We start from the raw sequence: 7191 nt of genomic DNA on the forward strand, positions 1-7191 counted from the left end.
AAAACAAAACAAAACAAAACAAAACAAAACAAAACAAAACAAAACAAAAAAACAGTCACTCCCCATTTCCCCTGATTCTCATTGCCCCAGTTCTAGGCAACAACTAAATTATGCTTAGGGTCCCTGTGTTTGCCCATTCTGGGGATTTCACATAACTGGAATCATACAAATATCCTCTTTTGTGTCTGGCTTCTTTCACTTAACATAGTGCTTTCAAGGTTCATCCACATTGTAGCATTTATTAGTACTTCAGTCCTTTTTACAGCTGAGTGATATTTCACGGTATGGATATACCACATCTGGTTTATCTATTCATCAATTAATGAGCATTGGGTTGTTTACACTTTTTTGATATTATAAATAATGTTACTGTTGTTGCTCAATAATGTTCCATTATATGGATATACTCATTGGTTTTGATATGTAATTATTTAATTGTGAAAGAGATGAAGATTTTAATATGTTGACCATTTCTTAAATTTGATTTGACTTACTGAGTTGTACGGCATGTTGTATATTAATGACAATTTCTTTGCCACATATACTGCAATATTTTTTTCTAGTTTGTATATGTTCAAATTTTTTTTTTTTCTTCCTTTAAGACTTTAGGATTACAGGCCTTAGAAAGTGTTTTTGTATGCCAAGATTATCCACCAAATAATAAATCCATTAAAGTTTTGAACTACTAATTCTATAATTTTATTTTTCATGTTGAAAATCTTTCAATCTTCTGTAAATATTTTTGGATATAAAAGTATGGTGAGGGGCGCCTGGGTGGCTCAGTCGGTTGAGTGTCCGACTTCGGCTCAGGTCATTATCTCACGGTCTGTGAGTTTGAGCCCCGCTTTGGGCTCTGTGCTGACAGCTCAGAGCCTGGAGCCTGCTTCGGATTCTGTGTCTCCCTCTCTCTCTGACCCTCCCCCGTTCATGCTCTATCTCTCTCTGTCTCAAAAATAAATTAAAAAAAATATTAAAAAAATAAAAAAAAAGTATGGTGAAAGACCATTGTATTTTATTTTTTCATTCCTAGCCAGTCTACCCTGCCACTAATTAAAAAAAATTTTTTTTAATATTTATTTTTGAGAGAGAGAAAGACAAAGCAGAGTGGAGGAGGGGCAGAGAGAGACAGAGAGAGACAGAGAGACAGAGAGAGACAGGATCTGAAGCAGGCTGCAGGCTCCAGGCTCTGAGCTGTCGGCACAGAGCCCAACACAGGGCTTGAACTCACTAACCATGAGATCACCTGAGCCAAAGTTGGACACTTAACCAACTGAGCCACCCAAGCACCCCATACCTGCCACTATTTATTGACTAATGCATCTTCCTTCCTCCTCACCTTCTGTAAAATTGACTCATCTACCTGTTCCACACATTAAGTTCACATACATATTTGGATTTATTTCTGGTCATTCTATTCTATTCTATTCTATTCTATTCTATTCTATTTAGCTATCTATTTCTTCTCTAGAATATGTTGATTATTGTACCTTTATAAGATATTTCAAATATGGTTGTACTAACTATTTCCTCATTACTTTTTTTTTCATAATGTTTCTAATTACGCATTTCTAGGGGCGCCTGGGTGGCTCAGTCAGTTAAACCTCTGTCTGACTCTTGATTTTGGCTCAGGTCCTGATCTCACAGTTCATGGGGTTGAGCCCTGCATCGGATGGGATTCTCTCTTCCTCTCTCTCTGCCCCTCCCTCACTTGTTGCTCACACTACCCCTCTCTCTCAAAATAAATAAACTTAAAAAAAATTACCCATATCTTTACCTAATGAAATTTAGTACTATTTTCTTAAGTTAAAAAAAAAATCACCTTGGTGTTTTATTTGGTTCTGCACTGTATTTATAAATCAGCTAAGGAAATTAATGTTTTTCTAATTTTGAAGAGTCTTCTCTCGTAGGGATATAAACAAAGAGGGAAAATCTGAAATGGAAAAGGAAGAGGAAGAAGATACAATTTTCCTCAAAATTCACATTTAAAGTATAATGTAAATCGTTTCTCTCTGAAGAGCATAAAACACTTTCAAAATATCACCTCAATCTCTAAAACATCCCCACCCCTACTATTTCTAATTTATAGATTGAAAGTTCAAGGCAGACTCTTGGCCTGTTCTTTAACTTTTATGTATTTATTCTTAAATGATTTCCTTTCCTTTGAATATTTATGAAGAACTGAGTATAAATCTTTCCTGCCTTTAGGTTTTTGGCACCTTCTGTCAGAGTAATATGAAATAATGGATGGGGTTGATAGAAAAGCTCTATATATACACACGCACATAAGAATCTAATTGCTGGTGACTGTATTCTGATATAAGTTACTTTCTGTAAATTTTTACTTTTAGTCCAACTCTGACTCTTATCCTGCTGTCAAAATTATTTCCAGATTGTCCAAAGTGACAGATCATAAACAGAAGAAGAAATTAACACTCATTCTTAGCTTCTTGTACGTCTTAATTTCGAACAGTTTCCTTTGCAGAATCATAAAATTAAAGGTTATTTTCTCGCAATATTTTTCCTCCTAAATATTTGGATAACACACTGGGGTGACTAAATGGATAGTTCAAATCTGCCGTGAGGATGGCCGATCTGTAAAGCAAAGCTAAGAGAATGGGGAGTCCAAATGCACTTGGAGTACCTGGAAATTACACCTGGCAGCCCGCAACGTTTTGTGCTTCTTTGTTGTACTGTATTTTCTGGCAGCAGGCTTTCAAGGGTACCTTTATTTCACTGATTACTAAATTAGTGTTGGATTTAATGAGAGAGATCTGTCCTTTTATTTGTGCCTCTTTTCCTTCTTCTTCTTACTTAAAAAAAAAAAAAGGATCAGCATCACAAAAGCTTTGTACATTTCTAGTTTGCTTTTGATGATGTGACCATTTGCTCCCATCTATCTCCATGGTAATAAGCTTCCTCCACTCCTGCTTTTCGAAGCCTCAGATACTTAGGAAGCTTCAGGACTGGAGTAGAGTTGCATGTTAAAATAATGCAGGGAAACAAATTGGTCTCTGTAAATAGGCCCCATCTTCAAAGCATTCGAAGAGTCTTCAAAATGTGATCCATTTTTCTTTGCTTGAAAACAGGTGTATTTTAGATAAAATATTCAAAAAATATTTGAAAGTAAAATTTTGCATCCCAGGAAATGCAAGTCAATAAGTGCCTGTATTCCAAAACAAGACTTGGACAGGATTTTAAAACTGGAAGGAGCCTAAGACTTCAGCTAGGATAGGATTTTTATTGAACATTTGAGGAAACGGAGGCATAATATAATTCATTATCTTGCATCGAATCATAACTTGGGGCTGAAACTTACATCTCTCAGAAAGTATTTTTTCCTCTCTTACTAACGAGAGTAATTAATAGCAAAAAGTATTATTAATTGTTAATAGCATTATTGTTATTAATGATAATAATAATAGCTATTATTAGTAGTAATAAGAGATAATACACAGAAGATGTGCTATAAAATGCAAGTAACTATTATTAGGTCTATGCTAGGCAACTTTTCCCTGTAACTTGAAGTCCTTTGGGTGTTGATCTTTCAGATGCCAATCATTTCTTCTATACACTCACAGAAATCGACAGTCCTAAAAGATGATTTACAGATATATATGTATTTATGCACACACACACATTTATATATAATATATAAATAAAATATTAACAGTGGTAATTTCTGAGGAGTGGCTAATGGCTTCTTTTTTTATAAATTTTCTGTATTTTAAATTTTCTATGTTAAAATATATTACTTTTTTTTTAATTTTTTTTCAACGTTTTTTATTTATTTTTGGGACAGAGAGAGACAGAGCATGAACGGGGGAGGGGCAGAGAGAGAGGGAGACACAGAATCGGAAACAGGCTCCAGGCTCCGAGCCATCAGCCCAGAGCCTGATGCGGGGCTCGAACTCACGGACTGCGAGATCGTGACCTGGCTGAAGTCGGACGCTTAACCGACTGCGCCACCCAGGCGCCCCTAAAATATATTACTTTTAAGAAAAAAAGTCTTTTTAATTTTAGGAAGAAAATTTGCACATTTGATGCTTAACGTATAAATCATTCATACTTGGCCCTATCCCATTGTTCTTTTCCCACAAAATGCAAATCCATTTGTCGTTCACAATAGCTGAAGACACTCTGTCCTGCTCTACTTATTAAGATGCAGTGCTGGGGCCTGGGATGATTGCATTTCCTTATCATTCACAAAATATCTGGGATTCCCACCTAGCCAGAAGAGAATGGACTGTAGAACCCAAGATCTTTATAAAGAATATCCCCTTTATAGCCTTTTTTGACCCAGATTTTGCTTAAGAGCTATTTTTAAGGTAAAGATAATATTAATTGGTACTTCAGAGAGCTTTTCACCTGACTGCCTCAAAGTATTTCACATGCCTTAACCCATTTATGATCTCATTAAGGCATGTATTTGGCCCTAAAGATTCATCACAGTTCTACAAACAGAACCCAAATGATCAATTGCATTTCGGAAGCCATGGGAAACCCTCTGAAAACAAAGAGTTGTTCAAGAATAACAATAGCAGTGCCACAGTATCTGACACAGTGACAGTCCCCAGCACAGTGCCCCGTGTATGACAAATGCTAAGAAAATGTTCCATGGTTAAGTGGCTCCAATTCAGGGATTACATCAGGGCTAGAGTATCTGGTAAGGTATTTTCCCCCCAGGTAACCAGTGTATTCTGATCATGCACCACGGGCCTAAACACAGCCAGTTGTGAGCTGTAAGTTCATCTCTGCTCCTGACCAGGCAAAACATTGCAAAACAACTTAGTGTGACCTCTATTAATTTTTTTCCTGCTTGATTACAACTGAATCAACTAGACCCAAACATCCTTTACTATCAACACTGATACTGATTTATTCTTTTTTATAGAAGGATAATGCTTGAGACCTTGAGAAACTGTCAAGTGCTCGTTTACCACAGCTTCTTTTACACCTGACCTGTCTTCCCAGGAACAATTCTAATTGGATACTAGAGACGAATGGGAAAGGAACATATAACCTACACTGAGGTATTAAAAATCAACGGGACATAACCAAGTGTCTTGAAATGATTGTCCAAAATACACCGATCTGTCCCTTCTCCGGTAGTCATCCCTTCTCAATATATGGCACTGGTATCTAACAGGTTCCTCAAGCTAAAAACCACACTGACATCCTTGGCTCCTCTCTTCCCTTACTCCCAAATTCAGTCTGTCAGCAAGTCTCGTTGGCTCTGCCTCTAAACGATTCCTTCATTCCTCTGCTACTTTTCCTTCCCACAGCTGTCCACTGGTCCAAGCCCCGTCATTTTGCACACGAACAACACAATGATTCCTAACCAGTTCTCTGCTCTTGACCCTCACTACAATCTATCATTCCCCTGGTGGCCAGATTTAACACACAGATCAGATCATACAAGTCATACCCCTGCCCAAAGCATCCCTTGTCACGCAACACAAGCCAAACTCTTTTTTGCCCAGTGTCCCTACCTGATCTAGGCACTGCCTACCTCAAGCCTTCTCTTCCATTTTCTCCCTGGCCTTCTCTTCCAGGTGTGCGGGCCTCCATACCGTCCCTAGCTCTGCAGATGCTCCCACGTGCACAGAAAACTCTTCTCCAAGGACCTTCGCGGGACTTGCCCCTTCACGTCGTTCGAATCTGCCCAAATGCCTCCTCCTCAGGAAGGCCTTCCCTCACCATCCTATCGAAAATGGTGCTTCCCTCTATCTCTTCTTGACTTGCTATACTCTTTCCCGTGACTCTTACCACTGTTCGAAATGGCGTTATTTCATTTGTTTGTTTTCTGTCTCTGCCTCTAGAAGGCCATCACCACGACGGGTGTGGTCTTTCTTGTTATCCACCATGATCTCAGCTCCAAGAGCACTTGCTCACTCAGTAAATATTGTAGAATGAATGGATGGTTTCAACTTAATCCTTTCTTTTTTTCTTTTTTCTTTTTTTTTTAGTTTACTTATTTATTTTGAGAGAGAGAGAGCATGAGTGAGGGAGGGACAGAGAAAGAGGGAAAGAGAGAGAATCCCAAGCAGGCTCCTTATTGCCAGCATGGAGCTCAACACGGGGCTCAATCCCACGAACCATGAGATCATGACCTGAGCCGAGATCAAGAGTCAGACACTTAACCAACTGAGCCACCCAGGCGTCCCTCGGCTTAATGCTTTCTTCTCCGAAAGAGAACATATTGTGGGTATGGATCAGTGTTGGAGGTGATCAGGCTCTCTGGAGAGTGATAGACCAGTACGCAGCATATACAACAGTAAACCACATTTCTACCTGGATCACTGTAGACACATGTGAGCACTTTCCATGGATATTTGGGCTCTAGATTTCTGTCACTCAGAGAGATGCTACCCCAAGAGGCAAACATTAAATGCTACGTAAGGCTCATTGGAGTCACCTGTGTAAATTGTAGTCACTTATGTAAGTGCTTATTGTCCCCTTCAGGTGGTTATCTTGAGGGCAGAGACCATGGCTTGCTCATCTTCCTATATTTTCTGACAGTAATTTGCAAACAGTGCCTAATATGTAGATACTAGCTGAACTGAAGGAAATTGGTCCTTTTAAAAATTGGCATATATTTTTAGATTCTTGTGTGTGTGTGTGTACATTCAAACTAAAAATATCAATTTTGAAGTGATTAGACTTGGAAGACATGCCAATTCTCCCTAATTCTATTTATTAATTATCACAACCCCAATAAAAATATCAATAAAGGTTTTTACGGAACCAAATTAACTGATACAAAAACTTATATGAAAAAATAAATGGGCAAGAATGGTCAGGAAATAGAAAAACTTTGAAAAACCAGATATTAAAATATTGTATAAAGCCCTTGTAATTAAAACATCTTCTATTCTTGGATAGGATGACTCAACACCACAGACTTGTTCATTTTTTCCTAAGTCAATTTATTAATTATCACAATCTCAAAAAAAGAGCAATGGGCTGGCTCTTTTGTGGAGCCAGACAAGGTGAAACTAAAGATTATATGGGGAAAATAATTTAAAAATTCAGAGTAATATTAGCCCTATGAGATACTAAAACATACTAGGTGCTCAGTTGGTTGAGCATCTCACACTGGGTTTCAACTCAGGTCATGATCCCAGGGTCCTGGGATCAAGCCCGGTGTCAGGTTCCACACTGAGTGTAGAGTCTGCTTGAGATTCTCTCTCT

Source organism: Herpailurus yagouaroundi, unplaced genomic scaffold (assembly GCF_014898765.1).
Source record: "Herpailurus yagouaroundi ecotype Mexico unplaced genomic scaffold, PumYag 140, whole genome shotgun sequence".
NCBI classification, from domain to species: Eukaryota; Metazoa; Chordata; class Mammalia; order Carnivora; family Felidae; genus Herpailurus; species Herpailurus yagouaroundi.